General features: G+C 41.2%; 1 protein-coding gene across 1 annotated transcript in view; it reads right to left on the bottom strand.

The window, feature by feature from the left end:
* The window catches only part of dab1a (DAB adaptor protein 1a), a 297,375-nt gene that overhangs the window by 215,820 nt on the left and 55,025 nt on the right, over positions 1 to 26,530 (bottom strand). The window contains 1 exon segment of the mRNA XM_042484070.2: positions 2,254 to 2,307. The gene's annotated coding sequence lies outside the window, so the exon portion shown is untranslated.

Raw genomic sequence — 26,530 nt, 5'->3', positions numbered from 1 at the left:
ACATCATCGAACACAAATGAGTCAGCTTAGGGCAAGGCGTTTCAGAGAGCACAACCAACCTATCAAAACCTTAAGTTTCTTTAAATTTCTCCCTTTTTAACCCACAACAGGAAGTTACACTTCTGTTTTAGTTCAAAATCTTGCATGTTCCATTTGGTGATGTTTCTGTGGATCGTATCAGCAGGCTGGAAGGCAGCAGATGAGGACACGCTCGGACAGAACCGGTGGCATTGTTATATAAGCTGGCGGGCGGCTGGATGGCACTGGGCACATCCATGTGCAATGCGCATGGGCGGCAGCTGCAATATACGGAGCGTGAGAGCACTTATAGGACGGGCGGGTGGGAAGATGGATGGGTTCCCTAAACAACAGACTTTTGTGCAGGAGTCTGGAGTTTGCTTCCTGTGTGGATGTGTGTGTTTTTTTCTATACCTTACCATGTGCCTCTTTTGCCTAAACCTAACCGTCTCTGACTTTGTTGCCTATACTAACCATCGCTACAGTCCGCATAATGACCATGATGTCATCCCACCATGTGCACTCGTTGACATCACTGACACGGCATCCCAGGGCGTCCACAGCTGACGCAGAAGGATACCTAAAACATCATAAGTACATGCAGAAGGTCACTGACAGAGCAGCACAGTGTGACGAGTTGAGATGAGAACGTTTTGGACAGTCCAATAACAGTCTGGTGACATGATCCAGTCTGCTGGGACAGGCTCCAGCCCATCCTGCTTCCCTTTAGAGGATAAGGGATTACAGAAAAATGAATGAACTACTAGCACAATAGCTAAATACAGTATTGCTTTGCCCAAAAGTTTCCAACAGTGCTGAGTTCCCAAAGCAGGAACTCCAACTGAAAGATGACTACAATGTGAAATACATGCTTTTCTATGCAGGCGAAGAGGTGCAGAGTCAGTGAGAATTGATGCAGCTTCTGTCTCCTGTGCTGTCAGATGGTAAAATGGCTGCTCTGCAGAGGCCATATTTCTGTGTGTGAACCGCTGGTCCTCCACCACACAGCTACTTGCCTGCTAGCCTTGTGCGAGCCATTTTATGGAGGCGGAGTAAACATTCTCTCAGCAGAGTTTATCAACCGGTCTCTCATCACTGTGCAAGGTCACCCATTCTCAGAGACAGTGCAGTGTGTGTGTGTGTGTGTGTGTGTGTGTGTGTGTGTGTGTGTGTGTGTGTGTGTGTTTTACAGCAGTCCCAGGTCTCGGAAACCTTGGAAACGGAGTGGAACAGAGCATTGGAGCTGTAACAATCAGGCAGCCTGTTGAGCATGGAGAGCTCAGTTGCTGCAGTCGGTCTGTCTTAGTATACACGTACACTCAAATACACACATACGCGCGTGCACACATACACACACCTGCCATCTCTAATGATGATTTATGCCCAGCCCAGGCGCAGGCATGCATAACTGTAGCAGCCACAAACACACACAGATCCACTCACACATGCACTCACAGCTAAATACACAAGGATACTGTATCTCCCTCTCCCTCTCCCTCTCTCTCTCTCTCTTTCCTTAGCTCGCTCACTCTCTCACGCACACCTCTAAATAGGAAAAAATGACAAGATGGATATGTTGTAACAGCAGTGGGCACCAGGGAAAGAGCAACTGTAAAAATGCATATTGGAAAATGGAATAAATGGGAGCTGAGAAAAAAAGTGAAAAAAGCATGGAAGCAAGAGAGAGAGAGAGAGATAGTTATCTCCCTGTTGACTATCACAGTCTAAGCTCATTTACCATGTACTATCTGTGATACTGCTGTAGCTGTCCAATCTCTTTCTAGATATTTCCTTGGAGAAAAACTGCTCATTTTGCTCTCCTCTTAACGCAGAATACACTAAGCTCCTGCTCTTATTGAAAACACATTTCTCACATGGAAACTCTCTGCACTGCGTGTATAAATGCCCTTGTGTGTCTGTAAAGAAGGGAGTGTGAGTGTATGAGCACAAAAATGTGCTGGAGACATAACATCAAGACATTAAGGCTTGAAATAGTCAACTGTTGTAAAGTTGCATATGTACAAGTATCCATACATTATATAAACATACAAAATTAACGAAACGGAGCGAATCAGTCAAATAGTGAAAAATAATTCTCCGTCCTCATTTCATGATGTATTTAATGGTCTCACAGGACAGACACATACACACACTAACACACACACACACACACACACACACACATTAAAGGAATAGTTCACACCCCAAAGGATCATTGGTATCTCAATTACTCACCCAGTCTTAGTCTTCAGTCTTGAATTAGTGAAGAAAACTTCTTGCATGCCTCCACTGTGAACAAAGAACCCAAAAATCAGAGAGCATTCAGCATAACAGCAAAACTATGTCAGTGAAAATCAATGTGCTTCAGAAGTACTGAGCATACTGTATGACTGGATTAATGAGACTTTTTTCCCATTTTGTAACAGATGTTTTGATTAGGGTTGTAAGGATCCATCAACCTGGATCGATATATCAATTCAATGATCAACGATGCAATTTAATCAATATCAAGTGAAAACATATATTTTTAACATCATCTTTAGGATGCACCTTTATTTGAAATCCAAAATAATTGATAGAGTATCTTATCGTTATGAAATTAGTGATTTACAACACTAGTTTTGATTTTTTTTTTTTAAAGTGGTCCCCTCTAACTTGAATTCATGAAGAATATTCACTAAGGAGGCATATCACAAAAACGGGGACATACAAATGATCATTTGGGGATAAGTATTTCTTAACTATGCACTCAGGCTCACTGCTGGTGAGATCTGGTCTTAGTAAGAATAATTAGGGTCTCAGGAACTTCACTCATGCTGTTTGGTTGGTGTTATCAAAGCACCAGGACGACCCAGAAACCATCCCATTTCATCACCAATAAGTCAGTCGAGGTGAAGGCAGACATTTGTCTTGATCATATTTAACTAAAGTCATGTTTTTGAGCGATGCAAATTTAGATCATCTACAAGGCCATAACACTCCACTCACATCAGCTACTCACAAAAATACACGAGGATGTAATTCCCTGTCTGTAGCTGTTATTTTATTCAGAACAATAAAAAAAGTACAGTATGTGTTGTTTATTTTCATCTTTCTCTCTGGGGATTTTTGTCTGTGATCTACAAAGCAATGTGTTCTGTTCAGCAAAATAAACATTGTTTATTAATATATTTCCAATTTTAATTGTAAGTATCTGACATTTTTCATTTGTGAAGCATTTATACTTTAAGGTGCTTCGGGGGCAAATCTGTCCTCAGTATTCACTGAATTAGATGATCAGGCTTCATGAATTGATATCAAGTTAAAATGAATTATTCAGCAGTTTATCTGCCGTAGCTGTGAATACTGGTGTTTGTGGTCCTGGTTTGTTTATGGAGCAGATGCTACAGATGGTACATTGTACAGTAAAAACAGTTTGACTGCATGTGGAAATAAAGCATCAGAAAAATCTAGTAAGTATAAGGGGATAATGACATTTAAGTGTTTGATAAAAAGTGGTATAATTTTGGTCCTACTGCACCTTTATATAAACACAAATAAGAGTGTAAATGTGGAAGAAAACTTAAAGTGGGACATGTCAACCAAGCCCAGTTTGTATAACGCTCACACAGCCGTGAGAAGAGGTCTAATCAGGCAACAAAAGGACTTCAGGCAAGTGGAGGCTTTAACAGCAACAGGGGTGAACTGCAGAAACAAATATAAAGTTTTATTTTTGCACCAAACTAGCAAAAACCAACCATAAGTTATAGATAGTGTTTGAAGAAGGTGAGTCATATCTGTCCCTCAAAACTAACGGCCAAGGACCAGTCGTGACTTTCTCCCTGTATGTATAAATATTGTATCAGCTGGTGGCTTTATGTGTATCAGACAATGTTGTCTGTCCACAGCTCTCTGTCCCTATGAATTTAGGCCTTGTCCACATGTCCACTGGCATTTTTGAAAACGAGTATTGCTGTTCGTACAAGCAGTTAAAATGAGTTGACGGTGTATACATTTTGCTGTTACCAGCCAAAAGCTCTGTTTTCTCTGTCTGCATGTCAACATCGAACAAAGTTTTACAAAAGGTTGTTTTTTATTGACCTAAAAGCAGTTTTCATTGTGGATAAAAGGCCAAAAACAATTAAAAATGCTATATTTTTAAACATACCTGTGTACATCTGGACTAGGCTTTATACTCATGAATTATTTCTGACCAAACTACCAATCGTTTGAATCAGTTCAGGACATTCCTATCAGACCGCCTGCCTAACCCAAACGTTAAACTGATCCCCTGGAGTTGCTGCACTGGCTGAAGCTGCAGAAAAGTAAATACTGCAGGTAGAGTTCATCTCCAAGTTACAGAACACGCTTTAGCATGAAAATATACTGAACAGAAGCACACCCCATGACAACAACCCATGAGTACATGAGCGGACACATGACATCACATATCCAGTTCCCTGAAGATGACGATGACACTCTTTTCATTAAAAAATGCTCCAAATCTGCCTCTTACTTGGACAGATATGAGGTCTTTCTAATTAGTGTCTGTTAGAATTTCAGATGTAGCGTAGACTCAATTGTGACTGAAGTAGACTCGAGTGATTCATTTAAGATGGGATTTAGCACAGTCTCCGAGGTTTCAAAGAAAATATAAATTATCACCCTCTCACCGCTGCGCGTAAAGATACAGATGGTGAACTCTGAATGTGTTCTTTCTTCCTAAGATTGCTGTGTCAGTGGGGAAATTAGAGAAAAGAAACTCACTGAAACTGCACCATCTGTATCTTTACATTCGGTGTCAAGAGGGTTATTTAATTGAGGCAATTAAGCCCATTTGAAACTGGGTGAATACATTTACAAATTAGGTTTTGTTGCCATTTAAAGTTCTCACCTTCACGCTGCCACGGTGAGTAGAGTTACAGTAAATCACTATAACTAATAGTCCACGTCCGATCTACATTCATAGCAGATGTCCATGCCAGAAAGACCAACCAAATGTGACAATTCATTGCATGTAAGATTTAAAGAACTGTTAATTACTTCATCTGCGTAAAATCAAGCTATTATGCTCTAAAGGTATTTCAACAGGCAGCAGACATCATTTCACATGATGACAGAGTCCAATGAAACATCTACCTTAACCAAAGCGCACACCAGTGTTATTCAACTTACGGCCTGCAGGCCAAATCTGGCCCCCAATAATGTGCCGGGTGGCCTCCCAACTATTTTCTAATTCACAATAGAAATATAGTGATTCATGCTGAGAATTGTTTTTGTACCTGTAGTAGGCTTATAGAAGGTCCAAAAGTGCATAAAACAGCATCAGAATAGAGCTTGTTTATATATTTTTTCTAAAACCCAGTCGAGGATCCTGCACACCCCATAAGACAGAGGTCCTAGTTCAGCTGCTAATGTCCCAACAGCTAAGAAACATCCTAAAATCCTTGAAATGTTCTGAAATCCCGACACAACCTAAAATCCTCAAAATGTTCTGAAATCTTGAAACACCCTCAAATCTAAGAAATGCCCTAAAATCTGAAAAATATCCTCAAATCCTAGCCAAGTCCTGAAATCCAAGAAACTTCCTAAAATCAGGGAAATGTCCTAAAAACAGAGAAACATCCTAAAATCCTAGAAATGTCCTAAAATTATTGAAACATCCCAAAATACTACAAATGTCCTAAAATCCTACAAATCTTAAAATTCTAAAAATGTCCTTAAATCCGAGAAATGTCCTAAATCGTAGAAACATGTATGGGGCCGCTGCGACTGGCCTCTGGCCTCCTGTCTTTTTGTAAAAGTGGGCCCCATGCAAAGCAAGCTGAGTGTCCCTGGCATACACCATCTTGTTATCACACATGCAGGACTGTCAATCTCTGAATTTATTCTCCTGGTGTTTTCTGTTTCCATTTGAAGGGTTTTGGGAGGTTTTTGTGAGTCTTGGGCAGAGTCAGAACCGTTGCTGAGGCCTACTGAGAAAATATGTGGCTGTAGAACTAAAACCGACCTATCTTGACACAGATTTAGTTGCAGCATCAACTGCAGCTGAGAGACATTTCAGTACCCTTTTGGTGTAACAGAGCTCACTGCAGGGACTTCTGACAAAGAATTCCCAAAGAAATAAACAGATGGGAGATTATTGTTTTCTCTCAGTTGCACCACTAACAGCATGGGGAATACTGCTTTTAGCAGCCATAACAAGATGTCAGCCTATCCACTCTCCCCTACTCTGCTCATTCCCTGCCCTTCCTATTCATTTCCATCTGTTCTTTCCTTTCATCATCTCCCCTCTCCTATCCTCCTCTCTTAGCCTCCTCTTTGCGGAGCAGTAGTGTCCTTGCAACCCCCTCAATCATCCCCACACAGGGAGAGTTGGAGGCAGTCCAAGCCCAGTCCCTTGAGTCCTGGCTGGGTGACTTCCAACCCCGCTCCCCAGGCTTCACTCCAGGCCTGTGGGCCTGAGAGCTGGCAGCTCAGGGAGGCTATTGTCAGAGAGAGATTAACCACACATAGCAGCTATCGTAGACAATACACACACACACACACACACACACATGTGTGCGCACACAGACACACACACACAGTGACACATACAGAGCCACATATTCCCTCAACATAACAGCTATTGTTTAACGTCAATGAAGACGTGAAATGGCACCAGGCAGACTATAACACCACAGCTCGAGATTCTCCCACTAATATTGTACAAGGTGAGCAAATGTCATGTGTGTGCACACCAGTGGTATGTACACACTGAAGCTTACACGTGCTGTGTGCCCAGTAATTAATCCTGCTGACGATATTGATTTTCTATTCATGGGTATCCACAAGTGGATACATAGAGTTATATCTTTATCAGCCCCCGAAACACACACATTTTTAGACACAGTGCGCAGTATTTGCAGGTGTAATCCTTAATGTGCAATAGCTAAAATGATCCACTGCATAGGGACCTCCAGCGTCTATTCTGTATGAAACTGTGACGTAAACACAGCACAATAACACAGTTCAGTATAATATATATGTTTCCATGCAGATATGCAAATGACGGCCCATGCGAGCTGAAACTTCAGTGCAAATGCTGCTTAAACACAAGACATATGCACACAAACACACACATTCACAATGCTAATCTCCCCCAAATAAACCCAGCAGCCTGGGGACAGAGATGGGATGATGGCAGAAGAGATAAAAAAGAGGAAGAAAGCAGAGAAAAGGATGTGAGCTGCTGTGTCCCACATACACGCACCACAAACCCCCTCCCTCATTCACCGCTCCTCTCCTCCCTCCTCCCCGATTATCGCCCCCCACCCCACTTCCGCCTCTCTCCCCTCTTCTCACCAATCTCTACACCCCTCTTCACCCCTTGCCTTTCCTCCCCCCCTAACTACAGAATCCCAGCAGCCACTCACAGGAGAGGTGGCACACTTTGAGGATAAATTTAGAAATGAGGTGCAATCCCAAGGCCGGCACAGAAAAGAGAGGAGTAGAGACAACCCACATGTGTGTTAGATCTAGGGATGCCACGGTGAGGAAATTTTCCCACCGGTTATTAAACTTGTGACAACACCGGCGTTACCAATTGCACTGGACATTTTACAAGAAACGATATTCGTCAATGACGCTCAATATCTGTAGAGCACTTACTTTGATCTTTATAGTGTTAGATCTCTGGATCTTCCTCTTATATTGAACAAAACAGAACAGGAACAGCTGGGGTGGCTGTGGCAGCAGCCTGCTTTTCTTTTGAATAAACTTAGTAAAGTTTTAGTTTCTTCTGGGCTGCAGCTCCCTCCTCCTCTTTATTTCCCCCTTCTCTCATGGGGTGTGCTCTCTGACCGAGGACGACTACTTTCTTCTCTCCTCAACATTCAGGTCGAAGTCAATCTTGTAGCATGCATCTGCTGCTGCTGTACGGAGCAAAAACACTTTCAGTTTATAATTATATGGTCTTTTTATTTGATGAACGTGAGCAGTGATTGTATTGATTGATTGACTGGAATTTCTAACTTTGATACAATACATTGAAAATTATCTATGTTTGATACCATGTTTGATACCAAGAGGAATATTTCACATTCAGGACATACAATCTACAATTTTCATTGAAAGATAAATATAACAGAATATATAATAATATAACGTATATAAGGCTATAACATGACAACAGCAACTCTTTTTCTTGGTTAGCACCAGATATCAGCAGAATAACGGCAGTAAACATTAACAATAAGATAACAATAATATAATAACACTTGTGCTGATATGCAAACATGAACTAAATAGGTTTCATTTACATTAAAAAATAGCAAATCAACCGTGGGGGCAGTTGGTTGTAACTGGTGTATGTCTATACACTGTAACACTGGGGACAACAACTACTGCAGAAAGCCCAGTCAGATCACATGCACACCAGTGTTGAGAAGTAATTTGTTACAGTAAAAAAATACTTTTCCCAGTAATAAGTAAAGTAGCTAACAAGCTACCAAGCTATCCAGTCTTAGTTGTGCATAGAGCAATTACCCTGAATCTGAAATTTGAGGAGAAAGGACCTAATTACATTTTTTTTGGGGTGTAAATGTAATATAATGAGCAGTGTAACGAATTGCACTTGGCAGGGGGTAAAGTAATAGTATTACTTTTCAGAAATATAATGAGTAATAATTAAATTTTTTGAGCCCAACACTGATGCACACACATAAACATGTGTGTCAACATACTTTTGGCGCATGAAGTGCTGCGCAGAGTCTAATAAAACAAACACATGGTGGGATTTCAGCATGGTTTAACTGAGATCTTTGGAGGGATACACTGTGAGAACAAAGGCGAGGGGGAAAGACCACAGTCAAGAAAAGAGGCATGTCTAACCACGTCATACTCTTCTGTTCAATGGCTGGGAGTTGTGGTCTGAATCTTAATGCCAGAGCTGACTGGACCCCCTGACGAGAGGGAGAGAGAGTGTGTCTGAGAGGAGCGGAGGGGAGCGAGTGACTTTGGGCTGATGGGGAGATGGGTGTAAAAAGGAGGGAAAGGAGGAGGGAAAGTGACTTTGAGGCGGTGAGAGGACGCTTGGCTCCTTGAGTTCTAGGGTTGAAAACTCATCATCTCATACAGACGCTTACTCGCAAACACACCCACACCCACAGACACACGCACACACACACACACACACAATTCAGCCTCAGTGTGCAACAGCTTCTCTGCTTCACTGCTCAACCCTGAACAACCTCTTTCCTCCCTTATAACACCCATGCTGCCCTCCATCTCTCCCCTCCCTTTTCTTTTCCAATCTTATTATTACTATCTCACCTCTCTTCTCAACCGTTGCCCCTTCCCACTGCTCTTCTCCCCTCCAATCCTGTGGAATCCATTCGACTATCCCACCATTCATCACGAGTGCATACATTTTACTAAGGGTGGCTGGTGGGAAATAAAAACTCTCCATCCCAGCTGCTTTGGTTGCATTGTCTGCCTGCTGAGCTCCACAGGACTCTCAATGACGGCTTTCCTGGACCTCACTACCACATTCAGACAGGAAGCTAGTGTTTGGGACTGATAAGCTAAATTACTAATTATGGTTTATCTTAAATTACACTGTTCTGTATTACAGTGGAGGGAGCACGTTGTGTATTAACAGGTAAATTGCTCCCTTCACTAAACATTACACCAAAGATGGATGATGTGATATTTTAAGGATGTTTTACAGCAGTTTACCATCTAAACACCTGCAGGTACAATCTATCTATCAGTCTGTGATAAATCATAGCCTGAATTGTTAAAATTCCTTGTTTTTATAAAAAAAAAACCTCATTTAATTGCATTTTAGCTGATTCTACAACTGACTTGACTTGTGACAATGCTGTGGTTAAAATGTGGTTAGGTTTAGGCACAAAAAAAGTGGTTATAGTGTGAAAGATATCATAGTTTGGCTTAAAATACCTGATTTGGCTGATCTGCGATTCAATCACTGTCTTCATGTCGGAGTATCCCTGAGCAAGACACTGAATCCTAAACTGTGAGTATAAGTGAATGTCTGAACTGAGTAGCAGGTGGCACCATGCACAGGAGCCTTAGTGACCAGTGTGTGAATGTGTGTGTAAATAAATGTGTCTCTGTAATGTGAAAGTGCTTTGAAGACTAGACAAGGTTGTAGAAGTGTAAGTCCAAATCCATTTGAACAATGGTCTGCTGCCGTCTGCAACTTAGCAGCTGTCTCGCTATGAGGTAACACTGTCCACTGTCCACTGTCCCCTCAACATCCTTATTATAATCTCTGCTCATAAACATATAATCTGAATCACATGTATGAAATATATAAATGTAACATGATTTGCAGAAACTTACAATGCCAACATTTTACTCTGATGACTGCACTGTATTTTGATATTTTGCTGGTTTGACTGAGTGTTTATTAATGTGTTAACCCTTTGCTCACAAAAGAAACAAGTTCTAGTGTGAGCTTAGCGCTGGAAGGTAATGGGGAGGCAGTTAGCCTCTACTAAGAGAGGAGATGGAAATATTGTCTAATTTACATAAAAAATGACCTTTGTTTTGCTCAGCTGGAGTGTGTATGAACCCTGCAAGCTTCACTGTAAGCACATCAGGACACACGCTGCAGGTACAGTAGCTGCTGATGGCAGTAAATACCTCCAAACTTTACAGGCTGGCTGCTAGTTAAACCAAAAGTCTCAACAAATCTTAAATACAATAGATGCAATGAGTGGCCATGGGGGCTTTGGATTTATTTAAATGTACCTGTACCGAGTAGTGAAAGTAATGCAACAAGAAATGTAACTACTTACATTTGCTGTGAAGTCATTAATAAACTAATTACTATAATGAGTAACATGTTATGAATGATTCATTGCATTTAAATAAATAATACGCCCAACACGAGTAATTGGAACCCATGGAAACACAACACACTCTGTATTCACTCTCTAAATCTGTAGCAATCACTTGAAATCACTTCAGTTAAAATATGCGCTTGTGGCCAAAACTGTGTCTAAACATAGAGCGATGTCACACTCACATGAAGGGTGAAGGCGGTACAGTATTGACTGGCATGAACGTCGCCATCTTTTTGACACTGCCTACCAAAAGAGCGCAGATCAACATTACCTGTCTCACACTGCAGTGTTTTTTGTTTAAACGGAGCAGTGTGAGCTTCGGCTTTATGGAAGCAAGACAAAAACCATTAAACATTAAAAAGAATTGAAGTATTGTCACAGCACTGGCTGGCATGTGGGTGGCTATTAGGCAGCATTAAAGATTGCGTGTACGTGCGTGTATGTGTCTTTGTCAGAGTTGCTGTGTGACAGATGAAAGCACAAACAATTAATGTATTACAGTTTGGATTCAGAGTGTGCCTTGTCATGGTAATGTGTTTGAAAAGCTGCAAGTCAAAAGCAATTAGAGAGAGAGAGACTGAGCCCCGTAGCTTCAAACACAAACCACTACACACAGCGAATAGGACTCCACTCAATGGTAAAATAAAAAGACATTATCTGGAATTTAGTTACAGTGCAGCAAGTGTAATTTGATGCTACAATATGCTCGTATTCTGCAGTGCAGAAGGGTTGGCCGTACACAAATACAGACAGCTACCCAACCAAATATTCACTCTCATACTTTTTGTTTTAGTCTGAGCTGCAATAAAGCATATCAAAGAAAATAAATGAGCAAAATAAAAGAGGACAAACAATGCTGAGAGTATTAAAATAAAAGCAAGAGACTGAAGAAAACATGAATACAATAACTTAAAAGAATGTTTGAATCCAACTGAGTGAGACAAATAGTGCAAGAGGGGAAAAAGAGGCAGAGAAATGGGGAAGAGGGGAAGAGGGATTACTTACACTTGGCTTTTGACAGACTTGCTGTAGGAATAAACACTATTGGGAGTGGTGGAGATCAATAGTCACTGCTACAAACACAAACACACGCACACGGACAGCCCGTCTCAGATCGATACTTCTGGTGCAACAGTGTTCCAGTAAACATCATTAATGAACACACATTTGTATCCAGCAAATATCTTGCCCAACAAATTACTACATACAGGACAGTCGCACGCACAGTCAGTGTGCAACAGACATATAACAAACCACCTTGTCAATCCATGTGATGGGGCTACAGACGTGCATGCACACACACATACACACACACACACAAGTATAAGAGCCTGGGAAGCCTTAAGGGGTGCATGGCCAGCTTGGTGGGTCTACTAAATAACCAACGCACAAATGCACACATGCATGGACATGTAAGTAATAGTACCTACATATATGTACACTTACAGACACAGGCTGAAGGCTAGATAAATCACACAAAATCAAGATATAAATGTGAGCCAGTCATGCAGGGCGGCATGTGCAGCAACACTAAACACACACTCATAAGGCTCATGCAGTAAAAGTTCACACGCACAAAGACGTGCTGCACACAGACAGGTGGAGGCCCAGCAGACAGAGAAATATTGGAGCGTCATGCAGGGAGGAAGGTGTACGTTTGGGAGATCTGCTGAGTGGGAGGGCGAGGAAAGCGTAAACCCATTTACACAGCATCCAGGAAAACACATTTTAAAGAGCGGATGGGAAAGGACAACCTGACCAACACTACATCTCCGTCACCTCTCATCTACGCACACAATAGCCATCATCTACACAAAAGCTCATCTAAAATAAATAGAGGAGTCGATCCTTTTCAGCCCGACTGCAACTCCATGTTGGTTGCCCTGGCACTGGGGAAATTGAATCTTGGGACTTTAATAAGATATCCATTGAGTAAGGTATTGTATCCACCGTTAAAATGAGACACGCAAGTAAAATCAGATCAGAAATCAGATTAATCTCTTGAGCTCTACTGTCAATTAAAATTCAATTTCACAACACATAAGCCTATTTTCTATTTGGATTTCTCACCCACACACCTTTAGTCATCTAAACAGACACACATATTTCTATTTGAGTGCAACTCTAGGTGTGTGTGTGTGTGTGTGCTTCTGTGTATGCATGTGTGTGCTTGTATCTGTGTTTTATGTGCCCTTTGGCCTGATAGTATCTGGACAGCAGTTCATTTTTCCTAAAAATGGCGCCGTCTTTGGCTCCCCTGATTCCATTAAGGGTGGGATGTGAATATTAATTGGTGTTTTAGCTGGCAAGCTGTCAAGGGGAGACTAATGTATTCTGCTAATGATACAGAGTTTGCCGCTTTCACAGAGTGACTGTGAAGGTGGAGCATCAGGGAGAATTAAATGTTTGTTGGCTGGTGTTCAAACTCACTCACCTCAATGTATGCGCGCGCACAAACACACACACACACACACACACACACACACACACACACACACACACACACACACACACACACACACACACACACACACACACACACACAAAAAGCACATCAGTGAACGCAGATGTGCACCAGTTTCAGTGCACACAGTGCCAAGGCAGGTGCCCACACATGCCACAAACAACATTTGGTGACAGTCAGAGGACAACAGCTGTGATGACGTGTTTCTTAATCTCACCTTACCAGCCTGAGTGTAATGTGGAGGAAACTATGCCAAACACAGACATATCTGGAAAGTTTTTGCCTGAGGAGAGGTCTTGGGAGTGCAAAAAAAAAAAAGAACTTTCCCTTCCACAGCATGTTGCTTGATAAATAGCTGAGCAAGAGCTGCTTTTAAAAAATATTCTGTGTAATTCTTAAATTTTCTCTGTGAGTGTTGAATAAAAGCTTGAACTTTAACTGTTGAAAGTGTCTCCTAAAATCTGTGTGGGCTTTATAGAAGACTTTATATTGTGGAGAGAGGGGGACTAGCCCCTTCAAGGTGGGAATACCACGCTGCTCTGCATTAATGGTATGATCGTGTAATGGGCGGTCAGAGCTGTCACATCCTTGAGCTGGCAAGTTTGATGTTTTGATGATGTTTTCTGTGTGCAACCCACCACTGGGAGATTTAAAAAACAGCTAGCAGCAGTTAGCAGCAAACTCAAAGAAGAACAGCAACTGAAAATGTCCACCTCTCTACCGTAACGCTGCTTACGTCACCAGTGTGGCTCCTCTAACCTGATAACACTGGCACCAAAAAACAATACAACAGGATCATCGACACACACGCCACATGCATGCAGTCCAAGCATTACCCTCGGATAAGTGGACAAGATCAACTACCATATAATGGGAACAGCAAATGATTGTTATCATTGTTATGCAATCATTATTGTCTAAGAAAGCGCTGCCTGATTCGTTATTTATCACAATACAGGCTGGCGCTATTGTGTCACACGTCAGAAAGAGAGAAATTACCAATACTTTAGTGGTGGTGCTAAACTGAAATTCACGAAAGTAATTCAAACTGCAGTGACTTCAACTAAACTGAAGTGTTGAGCTAAAATGAAGTAAGAGTCTTTCCAGGGATGCAGTGTCAACAACAGTTTATCCTCCTCAGAAACAACTGACAGTGAGACTTGTTATTACAGAGAAATACAAAAGGACTGAGTGTCTCTTTCCTTTTGTACTTTGCTCTCTGTCTACTTATGTCTGTGTTTCTCTCACTCTTACTACCAGGCTCACAAAATTTAATGTGATGCCATTAATCAAAACTCTAGAGGAATCACCGTCTGCCCGACACTTTGATTGGACTGGACAAAAAAAAAATGAAAGCAGTGAGGATGAAGACAGAAAAAAAGTGCTGCTTGCTACAGCTTTCTTACAAAAAGAAAAGGCCACTTTGATGTTTTCTTGTTTAGCATCATCCAGTGAGTGTTACAAGATGTGATGGATTCAAAGCAAAGGTTCATAACTGTGCCAGAAAACATTAGCTCCTCTATGAATGAGCGCATATCATTAAAATGCATTCACTGGTGTAATGTGTTAAGTGTAGCCAAATTTAAAATTAAGAAATCTATTTTAAGTTAGGTACTAAATTACTATTGACTTCTGCGCTACAGTATGTCAAATTTTCATATTTTAAAAGTGATATCTCAACTTTGTAACCCCATATCCAAAATTCACACATACTTCCTTGTAAGTGTGATGCTCTCCCCATCTATAATTTATCGTTTTAAACACTCCTTAAAGAGAAAGAGAGAAAAAAATACTACTTTACACTTACAGATAAACATATTTGATCGTTGTTTTGCATTTTTCTTTCCCTGCACAAGAAAGCTTAATGAGGAGGATGCAAGACCTCCTAAACCGAGACCAAGTCCTGACCAAGATCAGAGTGTATCGAGACAAGACCAAGACTTTTAGGGGTTGAGACCGAGTAAAGACCAAAACCAGATCAGTGCACGGAAAATATAGTTATATCTCCACAGCTGTGGTCTTGATTGGCCTCAAAATAAAATCCTGAGTCCTCTTTGTCTGAAGCCTCCTACAGACATTAAGATTTTAGCAATTCTATAAGTTAAGTGCAAGCTACACTGTTCGGCATGGATCTAACAAACTTAGATACAACATCAAGTGTGTATGCAGACTGTACAATGACAACGCCTTCTGAATTGCAGGCTGCGATGTATGTCCACCAACATCAATATGCAAGAAAAAAATGTCGTCTGCATGCATTATCAATCTATGCCACTGTAGTGGTAAGAGAAAACTGTAAACAAACATGAATTGAGTCCTCACTATAGTGGCATTTATGTGTGTTGAAGAAAGTCTGAGGAAGAGGAGGAGAATGTGAACGCAGTTGTGAACGGGGAAAAGAGACCAACTCATCCACTTAAAGTCACTTCTGACTCCCAAAGACCAAGATGGCCTCAATGCAGAATTTAAGGCTTCAAAATAACAGTCCAAAGACCAATGGATGTGGTCTAGCTACATCCATTATTTTATACAGTCTATGAAGGCAACAAAAAGTGGTATTAACAAAGATTTTAGATCAATTCAACACTTTTAAATAAGTACTATGATACAATGCCAGGCCCCCAGGAAGTGTGCCAGGCTTTGATGCCAATTTTTGTCATGGCTAAACACTGGCACTGCAATTTGTTGCATGATGCCATTGGGCCCAAAAAGACTATTTCCCCATAGACTTACATTAAGAGAAAGATGTCTATAAAGCGGTTGATACATTTTTTTGAGCATCACAACCCCCGCGATATGATTTGTTTCACTATCAAGATTTAATCGATTCAGTTTGATAACATTTAGAAAGTCTAAAAGAACTGCAAGATTAAATAATTTTACTGTCATTCAAGCTAGCAGAGCACTAAACCAGAAGTCAGCTGCTCAGCCGGTAAAAGTTGGCTGCTGGGCTATGCTAAGTCACACTTAGCGTACTTGGCGCCTTTAAGTCTCTAGTGCACCAGCTCCACGGGTCCAGTAATGAGGAAGCAGTGCCGATTGTCCGGGTAATTTTATTTGCAGCAGTTTAGCAATTTTAGCTTCATGCACCACTGAGAAACTCTCATAGGAATGAATGGGGCCCTGCTGTCAATGCCATATCCAGGTGTCTTAATACATCTGTGTATGATACTGGTTACAGCATAAATTTTGTGGAAGTAAAAACTTCACAACCATCTCTAGATAGTCAAAGCGGGCAGGTTCACACTTTGCCCCTCTGATCCTTGTGGACTCTCTATCTGCCGAAACTGGCACAGCTATTTAAAAAGGTAATGTGAAGGTAATGTGACTGGCTGAGACGTGTGATCACCATACCTGCCAATTCATTCCACCTCATCTAGACCTTTTGCATATATCAAACTGCGTCTATATGAATGCAAATAGCAGGTGCTCCTGGACACCCCGTCATTGTCACTGTGCATATGACCAAGTTCTTTGCCCTGTGATTTGTGATCTTTGAGATGGTGCTGTTAGACGTAAGCCAACGGCATCCCTTCACTTCTACAAAAAAAGGCACACATATGCACACACTCATACCAGCAATTCTTCAAAAAGATCCGTTCCTTTTGATTTAATGAGGGGAGACATGAAACTCTGCTTAAACATCACAAGGAGCAGCCCCAAGGCTACACGAGCACACGCTCACACTAACGCATTCAAATTCTTCCCCCCTCTGTCCTCATGTTCATGGTGTCACTCATAATGAAGTATATTTTGCATCATGAAATAAACAACTCATGTATCATGGGAGACTTGCAAATGCACAAAGTCTACACACACACACACACACACACACACACACACACACACATCACGCCGTCTGCAGGAGGAGAGTCCTATAAGCAGTGTGTATTTAATAAGAAAGGCAGACAGTGGGAAGAGGGAATCTCCTGCCTCCTCTTTTCATGCCAGCTCACATATTAAGACAGGCAGCTGGTTAAATCTACCAGCTTCTCCTCGCTTTCAGGATTTAATCACATATTATACTGTATGTGCACAGATTAAATATAACTTACTGGCAAATCAAAAATGCTGCTCTGTGTGAACTGTCAGACGGAAATGCTTGAGGGTATGTGTGCAGTCGTGTGTGTGTGCTTATACAGTACGTGTGTGGTCTATATGCATGTGTGTGTAGCTATCAGTTTAGCATCTTTTGTTGCAGTAAGATGGTCAAAAAAGAAAAGGAACTATCCTTTTTCACCAGTGATTTCTTACCCGACTAGAGCACAAGAAATAAGAGCAAAGGGGTAATGATTGGTTGGGAGAGAGGAGAAGGACGAGCACACAGAGAAAAGGAATAAAATCAGGGGTGCAGGGAGCTGTAGGGTGAAGTGTGTGTGAAAGGAAGCAATGGAGGCTGGAGGGATGGCGAGATAACTAGAAGGAAGGATGCAAAAGAGCAGTTTTACCATTCCACTGGGTCTCATTAATTCAGCCTAATCAGATAATATATTGCTGAGGAAACACTTGTACAATATCCTGCACAATACACTGTGTATGTGTGTGTGTGTTTGTGTGTGTGTCTGTGCGGATGAGCTTCCCATGAGCTACCCATAACCTGGCAGTGGTATTTTTGCAGTTTCCTGTGCATTCAGGTGCAGGATGGGGGCCTGAGTCCACTTATTATCAGGAGGATTTCCTACTGTGAGACAAAGTGAGTCACGCTTGTTCTGTGTGTGTTTTGCCTGTGGATAGAACGAGACAGTCTGGATGACCCTCTGTTTGAACACGGTCCCCTCACTGTCTAGATAATCTTTCTGAAAACATCCTGCCCAATCCTGACCCTAGAGGCATCACCATCTGAGTAAGAAACAGAGAGAAACGAGGAAAAGATCGACAGAGGCTCAGATAGTCAAAGACGGAGACAAAAGTTTCAAAAGTCTAACTCACGCCGATTCTCCTGTCTTCTTTTCATCTCTGGGTATTTTTCTCTGTCTCTCACATAAACACACACATACAATTCCTGAAGTGGTCAAGCAAGCTGAAAGAAGAGGAGGATGCACTGCGTAAAGTCCTCACACACTCCCACATGTCTGCACATTGAACACACACTACCCGCCTTCCTGTGAAACAAGCCCGCTGAGACACAAGCAAGCAGACATCACAAGCCGACACACATAAATGTACACAAACACGTAGCGTATTAACGCACACACACACGCATGTACACACACACCATTCTTTGTTCTTCTGAGGCTGTACCCTTTCATGTCAGAATGGTTGGCCTTATTTGTGGGGAGTCAGTCCCCCGCTGAGGCTGACTTGGACTAAACCAATCCAGTTCAGAGCAGGGGGAGGGCAGAGGAATTCTTAATGACAGATGAGAGATAGATATTGATACCAGTTTGTGGAGAGAGAAGCGCTTGGTAGATGAGAAAACTGGGGGTTAATAAGCTGGAGCAGTGAGAAGAGCGAGGGAAGGAAGGATAGAGATGGGGGGATGTGGACCAGATTCTCCCTGTAGTGATCCTGCACCAGACTGATTCAGTCAACACACTGGGGAATGACGCTTTAATTCTAAGCCAACATTTAGCCTGGTGCATACACACTATCACCAAGGGACACATATGTGAGAGGCATGGTTGATATTCTGCGCGTGTCTGCAAAAATTCTGATAAGTAAAGAGTGCAGAAAGAGAGAGAAAAAATATTAAACCTCTAAAATTTATAGGGCTGAAATCGCACTGGTCGGCTGGTCAATCGATACAGCCTTCCTGGACAAAATTCTCACTGGTTGGACAATCGCTGGTGTTACTTTCACAAGGCAATGTGTCCACAGAAGAAAATAAAAGTGTTGTTTTTTTGTCCTGAAAACACCCAGGGGCACAGCATTCTTTTCAGATGAGACACTTTGTTTGCGTCTGGTTGATATGATACTGAATATTGGTAGAAATAACATTTTCAGCACAACATAGAGAAATTGCTCTGGATGTAAGGAAGGCTGAAGCACATAGGGAGAGAGCGCGAACCCATGGGACTATACAGTATGTGGCCAACAGTATCAATTCATTCATTCATTGTTGTTTTTGTTCAGCACATGTACATGTAAGATAACACAGTTAATCTTTGTGGTATTTTTCCTGCCCTTCCTCCACTGTGATTATGTAGCTGGATAAAGACTGACAGCGACAAGCGCAGCGTGTTACGCAAGGTCAAACATTTACAACTCTTGGCAATTAGGTAAAGAGCCACACGTGCAGCATTCACCCAAGCAGCAGCCTTCCAAGCTGACATGGGGATGGCAAAAACTGCAGTTCCTCAAACGGCCACTTCAGGCTGGCCCCAGAAGCGAGTCCATCGCTTTAGACCCCCATGTTAAAATGCCCAACTTGACAGCAGAAATAAACACATTTATAGCCTGGTACAAAAAACACTTTTTCGTCACTGTAGCTGATGTCCCTGTTAATGAAAACTATACATGGAGTGAATCATTATATAAATTACTTGTTTAAATTTTATTACAGCTGCAACTTCCACAAAATGAAAAGCAGACCTCTTTGAGCGACAAGCTGTCTGCCGATGGGTGACGTAACGGTAGCTAAGTCCATCATTTTTATAGTCTAGACAGAAGGTGCCTCATCACACTACTGGTGTTTGTAACATGGTGTACATAGATGGCATTGCCATTGCAAAGAATTTTAAAAATATGCTAGTCTCAGGAGAAAAACGATACTTTTGTGGACTCACAATAGGTAGAGTGCACTCAGCGGTATACCGGTTTCAAGGCGCATTGTTGTTTGAAAGTTAATGGTTATCATACCGTGTACATTGGCTTGTCTATGGTATTAAAAAAAAGAATGCAACCAGATGAAAAATGTCTTTTGCACATCTTTCTTTTTTGACTGGGTTGTCAAAACCTTTTACACATACTTTCATTAAAACAAGGGTTTCATGTTTCAAAAATAATAATGCCATTGTTCAAGGGTCATTTCTATTGATAATAATAATAATAATAACAATTGTGTTACTTTAGACTGCGTTACTGTGATATTTTTAAAGATGGTCATCATTCCACGAGTATCTCATACTGTTGCAATCCTACAGTACACTGAGGTCGATTTAGCCGATCTAGAGTGCAGTTTTTTAATTTTTTTCTCCCATTGATGAATCAGTTGGTTGAAGATGTGGACACAGATTTTTGTTGGTTGACTACAAACGAATTAAGAACACAACAACATGTAAAGATGTGAAGAAAAATCCTAACTAAAATCAATTTGCTACCAGCAATACTCAAAGCATATTACTCAAAAATGATGTGAAATGCTTGTACGTCCATGACATTCAAAAGCGTAGCCTACAAACCCACATCCACCCAGTTTGGGTTGAGAGGGCATGAAATGGTTGAAAGATGACCCAATTAATAACGACACACACACACACGCATACACCCACTCAAATGTATGTTTAGCAGGCATGTAAGTGTTCAGAGCAGACCTTATTAATTCAGCTCATTTAGCCCCAGTCCAGCCATTAAATATAAGCCTGCCCCAAAGCTCAAAATGCAACACCAAGGCTCAACCCCCACAGCTTTGTCTTCATTTTCCCTCTCTCGCTCTCTCCTTCACTTCACACATCCACTATTTATTCACACACATATTGACAACACATGCTATTTTTCTTTGCTTTTATAAATGAGTAAAATTCCAGTGCATGGTCAGAGGACGGGGCAGAGACGGTATCGGTTTTAGAACTGGCGTCGGGAAGAAATCAATCCGAGTGTGTCCTCAGGCTACGCAAAAATGCCAGAGTCTAATGTCACCAAATACTGTTTAATACCCCGGCCACAATACCAGGGCACACAGCCAGAATCACAGCTTACATTAGTCATTTAACAGCAAAAGATGTGTGAAGAATAAACCATTAATATTTCCAAGCCAGCCGTCCACTTGCAAGTCAAAATTTGTATTTCTACATGAAATGTTGCTAATATGAATTTGTTAGCTGACCAGCTCAGAGAGGAAATGAGAGAAAGAGAGAGACTGTGGGGGTGGAGGGCAGAAGCAGCAGACACAAATTAGGATTAGAGGAGTGTTCATCCCTTCTTTTCTGCTCTTTCATTAACGCACCTCTGAGGTGTTTTTAGAGGCTGTTGGAAATAAGCCGATTTCACTGCTCAGGAGGGCTCACCCACTGCACATTAACAGCCCAGTGTGTCACACAGGCACACACACACACACACACACAAACATAAATTATTCTCGCTGTCAGTCATGGTGCACTAAGTATCTACGCACAGGGGTGAAAAAAAACAAAGTTACCAAATGTCACCAGGGTTCGAGTCTGATTTTGATGCAGAACAATTCATGTCAATTCAATTAGTGTGAAGGGAGACAAGAGCATGTCAGCGTTATCTGTGGCCTTTAGACTATCTGCAAGCTTTAGTCAGATAGAGCTGGTGAACAGGGAGCAGATGGATTAATATGTGGAGGGGTGATAGAGCGAGGCAGTAGGGCTATGGAAACCAGATAGTCATGGAGATAAACTAATAACTAAGATAAGAGCTGCACATACAATAAGTCATAAGCTTGCGCAGTTCCAGCAGACAGCTACTGGCACGCTGCAGTCAGGGCATCATATTCATCTGCCCCACCCCATGCACAGCAGGAGAGAGAAGAGGAGGTGAAGCGGTCTAATGTCCTCAACTTTTCATTAGACGTCTGTAACAGGAGATTTCATTACTGCGTACCTACAGCTTGAACTGTCCTTAGTAGCCCAAAGAGAGACAGAGAGGAGACGGAGAAATAAAGACTGCAGGGCATGAGGGGCAGTGTTGGACAGTAACAAAGTACAGTTACTTTAGTATTGTACTTGCAAGTATAATTTTGGAGTATCTATACTTTACTTGAGTATCATTTTTTTGGGAAACTTATTATTTTGACTACATTTCAAAGACAAATATTGTACTCTTGACTCACTACCTTTTTCTTTTTCTTTTTTTTTTACAAAGGATCTCTGAAGTCATTTGTTTTCTAAAATGCAAAAATCTGTAAACAACAATCATGCAGTTCTGCGTGTGGTTTGATTGTGGAAGTGACTTTCTTGTATGTATACCTCGTGCGTGCTACTTAGATTGGTAAAGACAGGTAGAGAGGAGAGGTCATCAGCAGGCAGCTGTATTTGCAATGTTATGTTATGCAATGTTAGTAATGGCTACAGAAGCAGATGGAGATGAAGACTCCCATCAGATCGCCCGTGGCCATACCTCAAGTTCATGTTTTATGTCATTTTAAATGTTTGCTCTTTTGACTACGTAATATTTCAACAATGGCTTACGAGAATTCACCATCCAACCTAAAAAAGCAGGTCGAGATATTAAATTTTTCCCTTCAAAAAATGAAAATGACAACAGTGGTTCTTTTGTAGATTTGTGTGTCTATGGGCATTAATATGGGCTTTGCTGCATTATTCAACAAGCTTTAAATTCTGCAGGTTCTACAAGCAAGTCAGTGCATTCAATGGGTTGGTTCAGAGTCCTTAAGACCCTTGTAAATGAATTGTGACAATATTCAACAATGTGTTAAGATTTTAAAAAAAGACAGTACTTTTAATACTTAAGTAACTTTCACTCGTATTGAAGTAATATTTAACCAGGAGTAGCTTTCCTTGGAATCAAGTAAGAGATTGGTGTATTCTGTCCACCACTGAAGAGGAGTTTTAAGAGTGTGTGGGTGATGAAGACAGTATGGACCAGAAGACGGCAGACTACAGCAGACATGTACAGATGACCGCAGGCAAAAGACACTGTGAGGTACTTATGATAAAGTTGCCCAGCTGGACCGAGCTGCATAACAGTGTAAAAGCTAAAGCTGTCTCCAGTCTGAACCCAACAGCAGGCCTGACCTGAGGTCTGCCAGTAGGAGGACACACCAGGAGGAGGCAGTTCAAAGTCACTCTGTGAATATACACAACAGAAGCGCTGCAGAATAGAAAATATGACAACACAGAGCAGGCTGCACACAGAATCAGACATCTGTGAATATTTATTCATCAGCATCAAGCAGCCCACAGTATTCAGTATAATGTAGCTGCATCAGACACAAAGTACAACACACAGCCTGTGGGATTCAGCACCACGGACAGCTACAGCCTCGCGTCCTCAGCTCAGTGTTTCCCAAGTAACTCCTGTCCTCAGCGTCTCTGCTCCAGCTTTACCTCGCCTCATGCTTAATGGCTGGTTGAGCAGCACAGATCTGAACGAACGGGACAACAACTAAAGCGTGCGGTATGGTGCTAACTTGAACCAGCTGTGCAAGTACAAAGAAACAAAAACTTGTTTGAAAATGTCTAAAAAAAAGGCTGTCAGTACACCTAATTTAATCATACTGTATGCACCTGCTAGAACATTTACTTTAAAGACATACAGTCAAGGCTGGAGATTTAGCGTTTATTTAATACATTATTACTGGGAAATTGTCTAATTTTCTTCCAAAGAACATATATATCATGGTATGGAAGGTTAGAATAACAACAAAAAATACTAGTAATGGCATAAATATGGCTGCTAATACCAAATAGCTTAAAAAAAGATGACTAATTTTTTTAGAATATATGCATTTTAGGATCCTCTTCTACTCAAGTGGTTCCCAGCCCGGGGGTCCTGATCACCACTACAGTTTGCCAAAGCTGCACAGCGGGTTGCGACTCGCGAGGCCTTATTTATTTTAGGGGGCGTCAGGCAATTTTTAAAAAAAGAAGAAGAAGCCATAGTGTACCTACGACTCAACACTTCATTCATTTCTGTGAAAAAATCTAAAAATCGAAATTGTTTTTTACTTTTTTTTGTAAGTTTGGATTATTATTTGAAAGATTCTTATTTTAAAAGACCTGAACACAAGCGATCTATAAAGAGCCTTCACACTCTGTCACACAGCCTCGTCCTACATTTCAAAAGTAAACTGTTCAAACAACCAAAGAGCTAATAGAACAATGGCCAAGCATCAGGAAGAGGAAAACACTGAAACTTTCAAAAAAACAAAAAAAAAAGGTAATTTATTGCTGAGTCTCAATACATACGCCAAACAACCAAAGCACAGCATCAGTGAATGAGTGGTAATGAGACTCAATAATCAACTATCATTTTCCAGAGTTACATACAGAACTTTTACACAAAAAATACTAAAAATAACAGGAAAACTCATCTCTGATGCAACATTCAGAGGAAATAATCTACTCAACAGCTCAAATTTTACACACATTTCTTGCAGTTATTATGTTCAGTATAAATTGTTCTGTACTGTTTTTGTTGCTGTTTTTGTATGCATTAAAAATTATATGAAATATCCATAAAATATGTCCCTTAGTCGGGGTCATCCATTTACTCACTGATAAAAGAAAGACCCACTGTTCATACTCATACATTCAGGATGTTTGCTGAAAACATCAACACTGCAACATCCTTCTTTTAAACAATGAAACTATACAGTATAATATTTTAGAAAATGACTCATCATTCTTAATGTATATGTGTTTGATGTTTGAAAGCTTGAGTGCAGGGGAGTGTGTACATATTCAGTGCAAGTGTGATAAAGTTAATATACAAGCTTATGTTAACATTTGTGTGTTTGTGTGTTTCTGTATGTCTGCTTGTACTAGAGAACAATACTCCATTGCAGGGCATGATCAGACTGTGTTTGTAGAGAGGTTGGTGCTACGTGAGATGACTGCATGACAGCGGAGACAACCTAAAATGATAAATGTGTGTGTGCCTGCGTATGTGGAGGAATGGAGTGGGGCAGCGGGGCAGACAGGAATTGACAGACAGAACCAGCAGGCGAAGGAAGAGTAAAAGGTGAGCAATTAGCTGAAACTGTAACTGATGCGTGAAAACCTGGATATTTGTTAGTGTGTGTGTGTGCGTGCATGTGTGCGATTATTAAACACACAAACAAGACACAATAATGGCCCTGGTCCCAATAGCACCATAAGGACATCAGTCCATCCGTGACACAAATACACATTCACAGACGAACCTCTGACCCTCAGCCATGGATAATAATCTGTGTGTGTGCGTGTGTGTCAGTGTGTGTGCATGCGCATAATTTGGGCACAGAGTTTTGGCCAGCCTCAACAGACTCAGTGCAGAGCTGGACAACAGGCCCTGGCTCCACTTCAGATACAATCATACAATAAATGGGGATCAAACTGTTAATAACCTGCAAACCTCCTTCCAAACAATGATCCAAATGCTCAAGGAGAAACAAATAATGTACCAACACAAAAGATTAAACAAGAGGGGAAGAGACAGACAGCAAGAGACAGAGAGAGAAAGAGAGAGAGAGAGAGAGAGAAATCAGAGATTGAGAAACAGAGAGGCAGAATCACAGCACTGAGGTATTACGATTTTATATTCTTGTTTACCTCAAACCACAACAAAGTGCTAGTTTTTCTCACTGTTCTTGGTTTTAAGTCGCATGTTTAAAAAGTTGTTTTCTACAACTTGGAACCAAAAGCCCCAAATCAAATCAATCATCTCTTTCAGAAGCCTGGAGAAAATAACTTGCATGGCTGGCAAATGTCTCTGTTTCACCTCCAAATAGTCCAGATTGCAGAAGTTCAGCTGCATATTGGTGCTGACAGATAACTTCATTCCAGTTCAGCTTTAGCTTCTCTCCATTTACTTGATATCAGATTTGACTTTAAGATTTCAGTTGAATTCTAACAGGCCTTCTTTAGCTTTTCAACACTGATGTCTAAAGGTTACCACGCTTCACCAGATTTGGAAACTATCCGGTAAGTAACACACTCACTCCTTTTTTCAACCACCTCTCAAAACTTGTGTTTATACACCAGCAGTAACATTATGCTGGGTTTTCCAAACATTTATCTGTTTCTGGCGGGTGGCCACGATCAAATCATCTGCCACCGCAAAGTGGATGTCTACTTTTAGAGCTGGACTGTTCATTAGTAGTGCTTTTATAATATATACACAGTCAGATTATTCTTTACACCACACTCTCAGAGCACACAGAGTATTCTGGGCACAGACGGAGCAGCAGAATGCTAGGTGCAGTGAAAATGAAACCATTAATTACACCGGGGTTAAAAGTTTGCCTTTACTTGCCTTTGCAGAAGCTGTTCCTCTCATCCATCAGATCAAATGAGCAATTATTCACCCCACAACATAAACTCCTCAAACTTATGAGAGGGAAAAAATAACTCATGAAGAGTTCTGCCTGCAG

This window comes from Plectropomus leopardus, chromosome 5 (genome assembly GCF_026936395.1).
Source record: "Plectropomus leopardus strain MGB_pleo_1.0 chromosome 5, ASM2693639v1, whole genome shotgun sequence".
In the NCBI taxonomy this organism is placed as follows: Eukaryota; Metazoa; Chordata; class Actinopteri; order Perciformes; family Serranidae; genus Plectropomus; species Plectropomus leopardus.
This window is presented reverse-complemented; position numbering and strand designations above follow the sequence as displayed.